Here is a 16,061-nt window from a genome sequence, read left to right as displayed (position 1 = left end):
GGTTTTTGAGGACTGATATGAGTTTTTGAGGTGTGTTATGAACCCAGGAGATCTCTTCTTAGGTGTCTCTTTACCTGATTCTCTCTAATAAATGTGCATCCTATAGCTCAGCCTGTTCTCTTAGAGCTACCAGCCTCCTCTTAACTGCTTTCTACCCAAATCTTCATTGTTTTGAAAGCACCCTTATGTGTAAGCTTTATCATGCTCTGTTTCAAATAAAGTTAGCTCCTTTAGGGAGAGCCTTGCACTGCCTCCACACTTTAGCAAAATCTCTGAGCCACTTCTCCAGGGTTGGGGACAGAAGTGACAGCCCTGTTTTATGAGCCTAGTACTGGGCAGGGATGGTAGCCTCTAGTTTTTTTGGTTTTCTTCCCATATAGAACCTCCACTCTAGAGTGAGCTAGTGTAAAAGCATTTGGGGCCCCAGCACTTTTATCTTGCTGTTATGAATTGAATATTTTTTGCCCACCCTGCCTATTTATGTGTTGCAGTTTTAACCCCCAACATGATGGTATTGATTATATGAGAAGGTGGAGCCTTTGAGAAGTGATTAGGTCATGAGGGTAGAGCCTTCATGAATGGAATTAGTGCCGTAAACCCAGAAAATCTGAGACAGGTCTCAGTTAATTTAGAAAGTTTATTTTGCCAAGGTTGAGGATGCGCGTCTGTGACACAGCCTTAGGAAGTCCTGACCACATGTGCCCAAGGTGGTCGGGGCACAGCTTGGTTTTATATATTTTAGGGAGACATGAGACATCAGCCCATCTATCTAAGAAGTACATTGGTTCCATCCAGAAAGGCAGGGACAACTTGAAGTAGGGAGGGGGCTTCCAGGCCATAGGTAGGTGAGAGAAAAATGTTTCATTCTCTTGAGTTTCTGATATGCCTTTCCAAATGAGGCAATCAGAATATGCATCTATCTCAGTGAACAGAGGGATGACTTTGAATAAAATGGGAGGCAGGTTTGCCCAGATCAGTTGCCAGCTTGAGTTTTTCTTTTAGTTTAGTGATTTTGGGGGCCCAATATATATTCCTTTCACAGTGCCTTTATAAAAGACATCCCAGAGAGCTCTCTCACCTCTTTCTGCCATGGAAAACTGAGTGAAAAGATGGTCATCTGTGAACCAAAAAGTGGTTCACTAGACACCAAACCTACTGGCGCCTTGATCTTGGACGCCAGAACCATGAGAGATCAATGTTTGTTGTTTAAGCCATCCAGTTTATGGTAGCTTTGTTACAGCAGCCCAAATGAACAAAGACACCTACCATTCCTGGGGTAGACCTTCTGCTCTATGAGTGTGGGCTGGGTAAGTAAAGGGAGTCCTGACCTCTTAGCTGAAATAACCAGGAATTAACCTTTGCAAATTGAAGCTGAAGTGACAAGAAATAGGAATAAGCTTTCTTCGTCTTACAGGGAGATACTATACTCCTTGACAGGGAGCTGAGGGGCCACATCAACCTTGAATTGAGCTTCTGTGACACTGAGCTGGCGTGGGGGAGACAGGGAATGCACTGTGACTCAAGTGCCATGAATTCTTGGGGTTCTTGACAGGATTTAATAGATTTTCTCAAATAAATGTTTCTTCTTTTACGGTATGTCCTTAGGAAAATTGCCAGAATTTAAGGGGTTATTTGTAAAGAATTTTAACCACTTATGATTGTTTCGCTGGGGAACATGATTGCAGAGCTCCTCAAACTGCTACTCTGGAAATGTACCACCTATAAGAAGCATTTACTGAGTGCTTACAGTGTTTACTGTAAGCTTACATTTACTGAATGTTATCCAGGAATAAACATTTAGTGCTATCTCACTTATTTTTTATTTTTATTTTTTAACTTTAAGTTCAGTGGTACATGTGCAGGTTTGTAATGTAGGAAAACCTGTTTCATAAGGGTTTGTTGTACTGATTATTATTTTTATTTTTCCTGATCATCTTCCTCCTCCCACCATCCACCTTCTGATAGGCCCCAGTGTCTGTTGTTCCCTTCTTTGTGTCCATGTGTTCCCATCACTTAGCTTCCACTTATAATTGAGAACATGTTGTATTTGGTTTTCTATGCCTGCATTAGTTTACTAAGGATAATGGCTTCCAGCTCCATCCATGTTCCAGCAAAGGACATGACCTCATTCATTTTTCATGGCTGCTTAGCATTCCATGGTGTATATGTACCACATTTTCTTTATCCAGTCTACCATTGATGAGTATTTAGGTTGGTTCCATGTCTTTGCTATTGTAAATACTGCTGCAATAAACATACACATGCATGTGTCTTATACACAGTAATGGGATTGCTGGGTTGAATGGTACTTCTGTTTTTAGCTCTTTGAGGAGTCACCACACTGCTTTCCATAATGATTGAACTGATTTACACCCTCACCAACAGTATGTAAGTGTTTCCTTTTCTCACAACCTTGCAAGCATCTGTTATTTTTTGACTTTTTTTTTTTTTTTGAAAATTATACTTTAAGTTCTAGGGTACGTGTGCACAATGTGCAAGTTTGTTACATATGTATACATGTGCCGTGTTGGTTTGCTGCACCCATTAACTCGTCATTTACATTAGGTATTTCTCATAATGCTGTCCCTCCCATAGCCCCCCACCCACTGACAGGCCCCGCTGTGTGATGTTTCCCGCCCTGTGTCCAAGTGTTCTCATTGTTCAGTTCCCACCTATGAGTGACAACATGCAGGGTTTTGTTTTCAGTTTGCTCAGAATGATGGTTTCCAGCTTCATCCATGTCCCTACAAAGAACATGAACTCATCCTTTTTTATGGCTGCATAGTATTCCATGGTATATATGTGCCACATTTTCTTAATCCAGTCTATCATTGATGGATATTTGGGTTGGTTCCAAATCTTTGCTATTATGAATAGTGCCACAATAAGCATATGTGTGCATGTGTCTTTATAGCAGCATGATTTATAATCCTTTGGGTATATACCTAGTAATGGGATCACTGGGTCAAATGGTATTTCTAGTTCTAGATCCTTGAGTAATTGCCACACTGTCTTCCACAATGGTTGAATTAGTTTATACTCCCACCAACAGTGTAAAAGTATTCCTATTTCTCCACATCCTCTCCAGCACCTGTTGTTTCCTGACTTTCTAATGATAGCCATTCTAACTGGTGTGAGATGGTATCTCATTGCGGTTTTGATTTGCATTTCTCTCATGACCAGTGATGATGAGCATTTTTTCATGTGTCTGTTGGCTGCATAAATGTCCTCTTTTGAAAAGTGTCTGTTCATATCCTTTGCCCACTTTTTGATGGGGTTGTTTGATTTTTTCTTGTAAATTTGTTTAAGTTCTTTGTAGAGTCTGGATATTAGCCCTTTGTCAGATGGGTAGATTGCAAAAATTTTCTCCCATTGTGTAGGTTGCCTGTTCACTCTGAGGGTAGTTTCTTTTGCTGTGCAGCAGCTCTTTAGTTTAACTAGATCCCATTTGTCTATTTTGGCTTTTGTTGCCATTGCTTTTGGTATTTTAGTCATGAATTCTTTGCCCATGCCTATGTCCTGAATGGTATTGCCTAAGTTTTCTTCTAGGGTTTTTATGGTTTTAGGTCTAACATGTAAGTCTTGAAAGCTATTCTGACTAGTGTGAAATAGTATTTCATTGTGGTTTTGATTTGTATTTCTCTAATGATCAGTGATATTAAGCTTTTTTTCATATGCTTGTTGACTGCATGTATGTCTTTTGAAAAGTGTTCATGTCCTTTGCCCACATTTTAATGGTGTTTTTTTTTTTCTTGTAAATTTGTTTAAGTTCCTTATAAATTCTGGGCATTAGACCTTTGTCAGATGCATAGTTTGCAAAATTTTTCTCCCATTCTGTAGGTTGTCAGTTGACTCTGCTGATGGTTTCTTTTGCTATGCAGAAGCTCTTAAGTTTAATTAGATCCCATTTGCCAATTTTTACTTTTGTGAAGTGCTGTGTCATTTAATCCTCACAAGTACCCTTTGCGCTGGATACTATCATTACTCTTATTTATGGATAATATTGAGACTCAGATTACATAGGTTGTACAAGGTTACACAGCTAGTAAGTATTGGAGCCTAAATTTCAACTAAAGTCACTCTGACTTCAGAGCGCACTTAACTTTGGCCATAATGAACGGCCAGTGTGGTGCTCTATAGCCAGTCTTCCTTGAGCTAAACCCTGGCTCTGCCACTTACTAGATGGGAGACCTGGGGCAAATGACTTAATTTCTTTTTGCCTCAGTTTCCCCATACATAAAACTAGTACTTTCCATGTAGTATTGTGATAAACATTGAAGGAGGAAGTATATAAAAAAGTATTATGACAGTTCTTGAAACATATATGGGCTTAATAGTTATTAGTTTTTGTTGCTTTATTTTCTATTTTTATTCTTATAATTTCTTTCTTCCATTTACAAATAAATTATTTTGTTCAACAGAGAAACAGAGAAAAAATCCTGTCCACTGGAACTGACATACCAGTTGAGTCTCTGAATATAGTTTATACTCTATTTTTTGAAGAGGGGGAAAAATACTTTCAATCCCCATAGCTCATAGCATTTCCTTTGGTGGATTTTGAGTTATTAGCCTTTTAATAGTTATAGCTTTTTAATATGGAGCCACTTTTACTATTAATAAAGTAAAAGTACTTTTCCCTATCTTTGTCAATAAAGTGGCAATTTTCTCCTTTAGAAACACTTGTAATCTTTAATAAGACAACACGTACTCCCTCAGAATTTGCCTCCTGGTCATTAGGCAACAACTGAGATGAAGTCACAGCACAACCCCGCTGGGGAAATACTGGGCCTGGCGAGGGAGGAAAGAGATTGTCTTAGTTTTCTATGGTTGCTGTAACAAGTTGCCATAAACTTGGTAGTTTAAAACAGAAATTTATTTTCTCATCATTCTGGAGGCTAGAGGCCCAGAATCATTATTACTGGGTCAAAACTTAGGGCTGTGCCCCGTCTACAGTCACTAGGGGAATCCATTCTTTGCTTCTTTCAGCTACTAGTGACCACTGACATTCCTTGACTTGTGTCCACATCACTCCAGTCTTTGCCTCCATGGTCACATTGCCTCTTCCTCTTCTGTGTGCATGAAATCTCCTTTCTTATGAGGACACTGGTGATTACATACAGGGCCCATCCATAAAATGCAGGATAATCTCTCCATATAAAGATCTTTAATTATATCTGCAAAGACTCTTTTTCCTTAGAAGGTAACATTTATAAGTTCCAGTAATTAGGGAGCCCTAATCTGATAAGATTGGTGTTCCTATAAGAAGAGAAAGAGGTATCAGACTCACCCTTTCCATGGCATTCACACAAAAGAAAGCCATGCAAGGACACAGAAGCTGTCTGTCTGAAAGCCAGGAGAAGAGGCTTCACCATACACCAACCTTGATTTTGGACTGCCAGTCTTCACCACTGTGAGAAAATAAATTTCTGTTGTTTAAGCCACCCAGTCTGTAGTATTCTATTATGACAGCCTGCTATGGTATGAGTATGACCCCCAAAATTCAGGTGTTGGAAACTTAACCCCCAGTGCAACAATGTTGAGAGGTGGGAACTTTATATAAAGGGATTAGGTTATGAGGCTCTGCTCTCATGAATGGATTAATGTTGTTATCACAAGAGTGGATTGTTATAAAAGAGGGTTCATTCCCCTCTTTCTCCCTCTCACCATGTTATGATGCAGTAAGAAGGCCCTCACTAGATGCATGCTTTCAATCTTGGACTTCCCAGCCTTCAGAGCCAGGAGCCAATATGTTTTTGTCCTTTATAAATTACCCTGTCTCAGGTATTGTGTTATACAATACAAATTAGACTAAGACACAGCCCAAGCAGACTAATATACTCCTGTTGCCCAATTATTACTGTAAATGATCAGTTACAGCAACTCCAGCCTAAGAATGGCATGCTGACTTGGGCCCAGTTTCGTCTGGTCTAAGAGTTTGTGTCATGCCACTAAATAGCCCCTGAGACCAGCAGATGTAGTAGCTGAGAGTCAGGGGAATCTAGCATTAGTGGTGGAGGAATGTGAAAATCATTATCAATGATAGATCAAACAGCAGTCTCTATCTACTACTAACCTTCCTCTTACATATCTCCCAGGATATGAGGCTAAATTCCTGAAGATGCAGTTCTATGAACATATATGCAGACATGGTTCTCAGTGGTGTGAAGGGGTCTATATGGATAGGAATATGAACCACCGAGATCTCCCTTCAAGAAATAAGTTGTTGCCTCAGGTGCTGCAGCAAATAGCTTTCAGCTGTCAGCTTGATGCGTTATTGTCTCCATGCACAACTGTTTTCAGCTAAAAGCATGTTCTTCCAGGGTCATTTTACACCTACTGACTGATACAGGCAGGGGGTGTAAAGGCCTATTTGTTTTGTTCAAAAGCAGGACAACTCTGAGGGGCCATTTTAGCTTCAGGTGATTTCTGGGGTCGGTTGAGGCTGTCAGACCTGCACTGCAGTTTGACCTTTTCCTCTGTGCACTTCTGCTTCCTTCCCTTCCCATCCACATCTGCTGAAACAACTAGTGCTCCCTTATAAACATCTTGTATTATAAACTCTATCAGCCGGGCGCAGTGGCTCATGCCTCTAATCCCAGCACTTTGGGAGGCCGAGGTGGGTGGATCACGAGGTCAGGAGATTGAGACCATCCTGGCCAACACAGTGAAACCCCATCTCTACTAAAAAAAAAATACAAAAAATTAGCCGGGCGTGGTGGCGGGTGCCTGTAGTCCCAGCTACTCGGAGGCTGAGGCAGGAGAATGGCATGAACCCGGGAGGCGGAGCCTGCAGTGAGCCGAGATGGCACCACTGCACTCCAGCCTGGGTGACAGAGTGAGACTCTGTCTCAAAAAGAAAAAAAAAAAAAAGAAAAAAGAAAGATAAACTCTATCTTGGAGTCTGCTTTCCAGAGATCTCACGTTTAGCTTTCACTAAAAATTGGGGTAATCTTATTAGAATGGGGAAAATTTGAAGCCTCCAATTTTCCTTTGGGGTCCTAGGCATGAATTTTATGGCAAAATGCAAAGTCACTCTTTGTCTCGAGTTTAATTTTTTTTTTTAACTTTTAGCTCCCACACTCAGTATATTGTTACACTAAACAATTGCCTTTTGGTTTAGCTTTGTGTGAGTTTGTTTATAATAAAGAATCTTAAATGTACCTAAAAGATGAGGAATTTATACATTAAGATATGTACCTATGTTTTATTGTAGTCTGCCCTAATAGAACCTTAGCACTTTGATGCATCCTTTCCCTAGAAGGCTTTAAATGTTGAAGGCAGATGGGAAAAAACTATTATAATAGAGCTAAGAAATGTTAAATTTTTCTTCCATGGGTGATGTATAACAAGATATAATCTTACAATTTTTTGTTTCAAAATTGTGTCAAAGCAACAGCCATTGTAACTGATATTAAAGGGGGCCAAAAGATGGGACAAGCTGTGTGTAATCTGTTGAGATTAGACATCCATCCTGAGTAAGACAGCCTATAATTCTGTAATTACAATCTGCAAACTATGTGAAACAACAACAAAAATTTCAGTATGCATATCACGATAGGAACAACACAATAAGTGTATCCTACTTTGTTGATTAATTGCTTTTCTGAACAGTTCTCTTAATATGATATTTCTTTGATGTCTCAAGTGTGTTTATTCTATTGAGCATCTCCTGGGATCGCTGGTGTTCCTCCACTGCATCTTGTTCCTATAAAGGGCAAAACAAGTATTAATGTACCTCAGTCAATGAAAAAGCCTTTAAAAAGTTAAAAGGTCTATTTTATATTATAAATAAATTATTTAATAATAAATCTAAACATCATAGGGGGTTTTATTTTGTTATAATAACTTGTGAATTAATGGAATTTTACAATCTAAAATACATTTTAAAATTAAGCCCTTTGAAAATTGCTAATTATAGATTTAAAATGTTTTCACCACAAAAATGGATAAGTATGGGATGTAACAGGTATGTTAATTAGTTTGACTTAGTCAATACACAATCTATACATATATCAGACCATCATGTTGTACACTACAAATATACACAATTTTTGTTATTAAAAATAAATTTTTTAAAAATATGCTTTCTTAGTCCTTTATCATACTTACTTTATTTCTATGGCCTACATTTAAAGTTATGTAAGTCCATTGTTACCTCCTTTATTTACTAATATATCTACCTTTTATTTTCTAACTTTTAAAAAATCTATTTTCAGTGGACGTTTGCTGTTTCACATAGTGGCTTTGTATTCTGATTTCTGTATTTAGTCTCCGTTCTACTTATAATGTCATTCAATTTCTTTTTAAAGAATTATGCCTCCTTCACTGTGAAAATCTTAGTGGGATTATATATCCAGATGCCCTGCACATTAATGGACAGAAAAAAGAAAAAACAATTGGAATTCATGCATTACAGTGTTGGTGGCTGGTGGGAGAATGTTCAGCAGTGTTAGCCTCCTTGACCTCAAAGCACACTTCGCCTTGGTCCTTTTACCCAAATTGGATCTCTGATTATTCCTACTGATGTCCTAAGTTTCTTGACAACTTTCTAATAAATTCCATTTTCAATCATGTTAGCCAGCCACTTTATGTTGATAGCAATAAAAACAAAATATCTGACTGATTCAAAATTTTAAGAGTGCATAAAAATATCAAATGTCAGAATTCTATAGGGAATATAAAATAGGGGACTATTCCATCCAAAGTGTTGTAAAGACAAATAATTTTGAACTTTGTCATTTAATAACTCTATTACTCATTTTCTTTCTGGGTCATTTAATCTACTTTTAGAATATTTTCTCCTTGTATGTTTCAATAATATATTTGACCCAAGAACATCTCTTAACTCTACTGAATTTTTTTTTGTTAGGGGAAGGGATATGCCAGACTACTGTCAGAGTGAAGGGTCATTAGGATATTCAGGTTAGCAGGTTTGGGGAATAGGATTTGAATCAAGTAGCAACTATGTTGACCGTAAATAGCTCATGTTGATCATTGATTCAGCTATTTATTTATTCATTGGGCAAATATTCATTGTGAACTTTATGTGTGCCAGGCATATATTAGATATTAAAAGGAGATTGTGAAAAAACAGTAAATTTCAATTCAGGGTGAGAAATACCCTGAGAAGTGGAAGCATGGAATGCTGTGGGAGCCCAGGAGGCTCCTGAAAAAGCCAAAGATGAATTCTTAAATGAGTTGATGCTTGTTGGGGTCTTGAAGAATGTGTAGGAAGTATCTCAGCAAAGAATGTGGAAAGAAAGAACAAAAAGCATGTGTGCAAAATCATAGGAAAGAAGGATAGTATATTTGAAGAAAGGAAATAGTTCAGTGTGAGTTGAACAGGGTTTGAGGGTTGATGTTAGGGGTTTGATAGTTGACTCTAAAAAGGATGATGGGTACCAGAGATGCCACATTCAGGAGTCTGGGCTTGATGGGTAAGCCTGTAATGAGCTTGGGAGCTATAGGAGTAAAATGCGCATTTTAAGAGAAATCACCCTGACTGCTGTACAGAAAATGCACTATAGAAGGCCTAAAATAAAAACGGAGAAATCAACTAAACCTATTTTAAGAGTCCAGGTAAGAAATTGGAGGAGACCCCTAAGGCAGAGACCCAGTATAATCAGTCTAATGCCCCTCCTAGATAATCACCAAAGGAGGAAACATACAAGTAGATATCACTTTTCTGTGTTAACTTTAAACATAAGTCTCAGAGGTAGACTTCATTCATTCACTCATTCATAAATTGAATGTTATTCTATACCCTTGTCAGGCATTATTCCAGTCACTTTGTGTATGGCAAGAAATGAAGCAGGAATACTATGTACCTCATGTATCTCAGCCAGAGTTCTAGCAGGGAACAATGAGACATTCCAAATTGCATAATTTAAGAGTGTTTTAATAAAAGAAACATTTGTAAAGTGTGATGGAAATCACAGAGTAGAAGGCTGTTTCCTGGGGTGATTAACAGGTATAATCAGTTTTGACCTGGAGAAATAAGGAAGGGAGTGGTATCGATAAGTTGGAAGTAGACAGCCTTGTGCAGAGGGGCCACCTTGAGAGAAGCTGTGACCTTCACTGGGGCTGGAGGTTTCTGCTAATCTCAGGTTACTTCTCATAATGGGGGCTGGAGAATAAATATCCCTACTACCCCTTTATTACTCTGCCCTATCATTCTCTTCTATATCCTGCTGGGGCTCTCAGCTCAAAGAAATGGGAGACAAAAGGCAAGGTGGCTGTGTGATGTTTTCTATGCTGGTCTACATCCCAGAGCAAACATGTTACTATAACATGTCTTTTTGCTCTGTAATGTGGACTGGTATAGGAAATGACCATATTGCTGAAATCAATTTACAGGTTAAATGCTATTTCTATCAAACTATCAGTGACCTTCTTCACAGAATTAGACTTCGTGATGAATTAGATTTCATGATGAAAACTGCAATTGCTGAAAGCAGTTGCAACAAAACCAAAAATTGACAAATGGAATGTAATTAAACTAACAAAGTTTTGTGCAGCAAAAGAAACTATCAACAGAGTAAATAGAGAATCTATAGAATGGAGATAATTTTGGCAAACTATGCATCTGACAAATGGCTAATATCCAGAATCCAGAAGTAAGTGAAACAAATTTACAAGAAAAAAAACAAACACCATTAAAAAGTGGGCAAAAGATATGAACAAACACTTTTGAAAATAAGACATACATGCAGCCAACAAACATATGAAAAAATACTTCACATAACTAATCATTAGAGAAATGCAAATCAAAACCACAGTAAAATATCATCTCATACAGTCACAATGGCTATCATTAAAAAGTCAAAAAATAACAGATGCTAGCGAGGTTGTAGAGGAAAGGGAATGCTTATACACTACTGGTGGGAATGTAAATTAGTTCAGCCATTGAGGGAGGCAGGGTGGGAAATTCTCAAAGAACTTAAAACAGAAGTGCCATTTAGCCCAGCCATCCCATTATTGAGTACATATATTCAAAGAAATATAAATTATTCTGCCATAAAGACACATGCACACATGTGTTCATTGCAGCACTACTCACAATAGCAAAGACATGGAATCCACCTGAATGTCCATCAGTGAAAGACTGGATAAAGAAATGTGGTACATATACACCACGGAATACTGTGCAACCATAAAGATGAATGAGAACATGGATGATGCTGGAGGCCATAATCCTATGCAAACTATTGCAGGATCAGAAAGCCAAATACCATATGTTCTCACTCTTAAGTGGGAGCTAAACATTGAGTACATGGAGACACAAAGAAGGGACCTACAGAAACTGGGTCTTACTTGAGGGTAGAGGGAGGGGAGGGAGGGAGGAAGAAGAGGATTAAAAAAAACTACCTATCAGGTACGATGGTTATTATCTGGATGACAAAATAACCTGTATACCGAACCCCTGTGACATACAACTTATCTATGTAACCAACCCACACATGTACCCATGAACCTAAAGTAAAAAAAAAACAAAAACAAAACAGATATGTTGCAGAAAGTTGAAGAGTTAACTGGGAGGAGCAAACTAAAGGTGTCATGCCTTGAAAATAGCTTGATATGTGGTGGCTTTTCTCTGTATAAGAGTGCATATGGTTATCCTTTCAAGAATTTGTCTAATGTTCGTTTTACCTTGATTTCACCCATATGGAATATAGGAGGAAGAAAGATTTGTATACTGTGGTTTTCTCTATGTTAGCTTCATCTTGCAGGTATCTCTGGGTGGCATCCCCTTCTTCAAGATAGCTTTCTTTTTGAAGTAGGCAGGTTCCTTTATAAACAAATTGGATATGCTAAACTATATATTTGTTAACATTGTATTCAAAGTAATATGCAGTGGCACTCATGTATTTATGTGGTTCTGCAGCATCTTGCACCTTAGGCAGACTTCAGCATGTGTAAAGAAGAATTTGAGTCAAAAAATTGTTTGCAAGGACTTTGCTTCCTTTTCTTGTGGCCTATGTTTGCCCATGTGTGAATTATTTGGTATTTTTGCTTTCCTCAATGTTTTGAGGCTGTAATGATGAAAGGCTTCAGTGTCAGTCCTGTAAAATCTATTGCCCTCTATTACTTTTTTCTATATAAATAGAAGGTGACAATAGCAGCTTCTGTCACTGACAATTTCAAATCCATTATTTTGAATAGAACTGACATTCAGGTTTTTAGTTGGTCTGCTATAAAGTAAAAGATGCAAAAATGACAGCAGAGTACATTTACCTAGGTATAGGAAAATTGTGTATTTACATTTTAAATTGTCAAAAATAAACTTCTGCTCGTCTGCCATCTATAGCCAATGCTATATTGATGGTACCAACTGGCTTGCATTTTTAGTAAAGATAATAGCATGGTTTTGGTGGTTCATTTTTTTTTAGCATTTAAAATAAAAAAATTGTTTCTGGAAGGGGACATTATTTGTTTCAGTAGTCAGCTTGGCCAAGTCTGTAAAAGTTATGCTGTCAGGCAATATACCATTTACTCCTGCTTACTCATTACTCATTCATTTACTCATTGAGATTGTTAGCATTCTCAGAATGCTGGAAGGAAAGATTTAGATGATAAAGAGTTGAAGACTTCAATCATATTTCGAGATGTCTTGCAAACAAACGTTAATAAAATGCTTTGATGAGAAAGGAAAGGAGGCTGAGTCTGATCAACTACACAGATACTTATTGCAATGATTTACTTCTTTAGAATATTCCAGTGTTTTGAGGAGTATCACTTTTTCATCTATAATATACTTTATTTACATGGAGGAATCACAGACATTAATAAAAAAAAAAGAACTTCCATGAGGTTTTAAAAATAGGAAAGCATGTCCTTAGCAAACTAATGCAGGAACAGAAAACCAAATACTGCATATGCTCACTTGTAAGTGGGAGCTAAATGATGAGAACTTACCAACACAAAGAAGGGAACAACAGACATTGGGGTCTACTTGAGTGGGGAGGGTGGGAGAAGGGAGAGGAGCAGAAAAGATCACTATTGGGTACTGGGCTTAATACCTGGGTGATGACATAATCTGTACAACAAACCCCTGTGACACGAGTTTACCTATGTAACAAGCCTTCACATATACCCTTGAACCTAAAATATAAGTTTTACAAAAGCTACCCCTGCCCTTTACTCTCACCGGCAAACATTGTAAATTGAGCAATATTGTACCTGCTGGGACAATGAGAATCCAAAAGTAAAAGGCTGTGTTCTTCGCAAATATAAACCAAGCAGGAATGGCGTACAAGACTGTAGCCAGTGTACGTGGCTTGCATCTAGGGAATGTGAAGGGCCAAAGTCCTCCCAGGGCCTCCATGGAATGCTATCAATGCTGCACAAAAGAATCCCACATTTTTTTTTTTTTTTTGAGACAGAGTCTTGCTCTGTTGCCCAGGCTGGAGTGCAGTGGTGCTATCTCAGCTCACTGCAAGCTCTGCCTCCTGAAGAATCCCACATTTTTATACCCACTGTGCAGATGGACCTTGGAGATCATCCAGTGTCAGTCAGGAAGAGAGAAATGTAAATATAATATTTCACCCTGATTCTTTAAACTTTAATAGCTATAGAAAAGCCAGAAAATAAAGGGAAAAAAAGTCGAGTAGAAGTGAAGAAACGGATTTTATCTCTTCCACTGTAGATTTTGAGCAATAGGTTAGGCCTGCAGTGGGAGAAGAAAGTTTTGAATTGAAAATGAGATTAAAGTTTTGATTTAGGATGAATGCTTTTTTAGTACCTGAAGGTGAATATTACTTGCTGAACATGGATTTTGTTCCGTGAAAGTGACTCAAAAATCATGTGGTATGAACAAAATGTGGCCAGAGGAATAGGGATGAAGATTGAACAGGGTATGTTTGAAGACAGGGTTTGTAGAAAAATAAATCCATTTCCTGGTCTCAATAAACTGGTAATATTATGATCACAGGATTTTTTTTTTATTATTATACTTTAAGTTTTAGGGTACATGTGCACAACGTGCAGGTTTGTTACATATGTATACATGTGCCATGTTGGTGTGCTGCACCCATTAACTTGTCATTTAGCATTAGGTTTATCTCCTAATGCTATCCCTCCCCCCTTCCGCCACCCCACAACAGGCCCCGGTGTGTAACGTTCCCCTTGATCACAAGATTTTTTGTATGTTGAATTTGAAGCATCATAGCATAATTAGTCAGTACTATGCCTTTTGAATAATTTTATTTCATTAGCAGTGTAATAAAAAGGTTGGAATTGTTTTGTTTGTGCAAAATATATGTGGTATCCATTGATCACTCAAAGTAAACTGAGCCACTAGTCTTTATCTCCACCCCACTACCTTATCTTCTGGTACTTATTTCTATAACTTCTAAGGAAGTTTCCATTAAGACTGACCCAGCAATGAGACAGGTAACACTTCATCCCAGTTTCAAACATCAGCATCTTTGAATAAAAATGCAAACAATTGATAATGTAAGAAATTGAATATAAAGAAATAAGAAATAAACAGGTGAAGTTTTAGTTTTATAAAGGAAGAACAACTAAAGAAGACAGCAATGGAAAGGAGAGTCTACGGCCATACCACCCTCAATGACCCAGATCCTGTCTGATCTCAGAAGTTAAGTAGGGTCGGGCCTGGTTAGTACTTGAATGGGAAAGGAGAGTCTATCTATACACATCTGGGAGGGAAGGGTTAATTGAAGTGCTAATGATGCATTTACTCACAGATGTAAAGAGGGTTTGAAGTGTGGGGAAGGTTTGGAAAAGATAATAGAATTAGGTCAAATGAGGAGCTTTTTTTAAGTCATGGGGAAGTTCTATTCTTACACAGAGTGAGGGAGGGGGGAGAGAGAGAGAAACAACACCACCATAGGATTGATAGGAACTAAAGTGGAAGGACAAATAAGAAAGGGAACATTTTATGAATGCTGTATGTGTAATTTAAGAGAGTTAAACGTGAAATCCTATTTAGCTTTATCACCTTGGTGAGTTTTAGGCATGGATCTACGTCATCCTGGATAAATTGCTACATAATCTGAATCAGTTAAATTACTTCCCAAGCTGCTTACACCATTTCAAGTTTAATTTCTTGGTGACTAGGCAGGATGCTCATTTTTCTCTGATGATACAAGCTGAGCATTTTCTACAAAATCTTGAGAAGTTTATGATGGAGATTTGCAAGCTCCCAGAATAGACCTGATTAAAAAATTATTTTAACTAAAGGAATGTATTACACCAACTCACAGTCTAAACGTGGCTTGAATCCCACTCATTGGAGTAATGAATGATTCAAGAAGCCATTAGTATGCCTTTCCATGTTGTATGCTCACACTACTCTTCATCTTTCTCCTTCTCTCTATTCTGACAGTTTAATCTTTCACTTTGTCAGCAGGTTTTCTGATTGGCACTTCAGTAGGTTATACTCATGTTGCTGGTCTACCATCCATAGCCAATGCTATGTTGATGGTACCAACTGGCTTGCATTTTTAGTGAAGATAACAGCATGGTTTTGGTGGTTATTTTTCATTTCTGAAGCATTTTAAATCTTTTAAGAAAATGTTTTTGGAAGGGGACATTATTTCTTTCAGTAGTTGGCTTGGGCAAATCTCTAAAAGTTATGCTGTCAGGCAGTATACCAAAGACACTCAATTATTTGAAGAGCAAAATACATAAGGTACTGATATTTGTTCATTTAGCATATATAATAAAACTACCTTTATTATAGAAGAGATGGAATCCCTAGACTATCTTTTCCTCAGTTTATGCTTGAGAACATTGATATTTAATAACCCAGGGTAAAGGACAGGTAATCAGCAATTTTCTTGAACAGTAACTTACATTTGATATATATTCCTGTCCTCTTTACAAGCTTCATGCAGTCCTGTAATTTTATATCTCATTATGCTCACTGGCATCTAATAAAAAATGCCAGTGTATAAATCAACTATGAAATTAGCCTAATAAATTGTGTCACAGTTTAGAGTTTTTGAAAATCTTCATTAACCTCTTTGTAACTTATTGAAATAAAATGGAAATTTGCCTTTTTTCACTTTCCTGTATATGCATGCACACACACAAAC

The sequence above is a fragment of the Symphalangus syndactylus genome, chromosome 11, assembly GCF_028878055.3.
Source record: "Symphalangus syndactylus isolate Jambi chromosome 11, NHGRI_mSymSyn1-v2.1_pri, whole genome shotgun sequence".
In the NCBI taxonomy this organism is placed as follows: Eukaryota; Metazoa; Chordata; class Mammalia; order Primates; family Hylobatidae; genus Symphalangus; species Symphalangus syndactylus.
Note: the sequence above shows the minus strand (reverse complement) of the source record.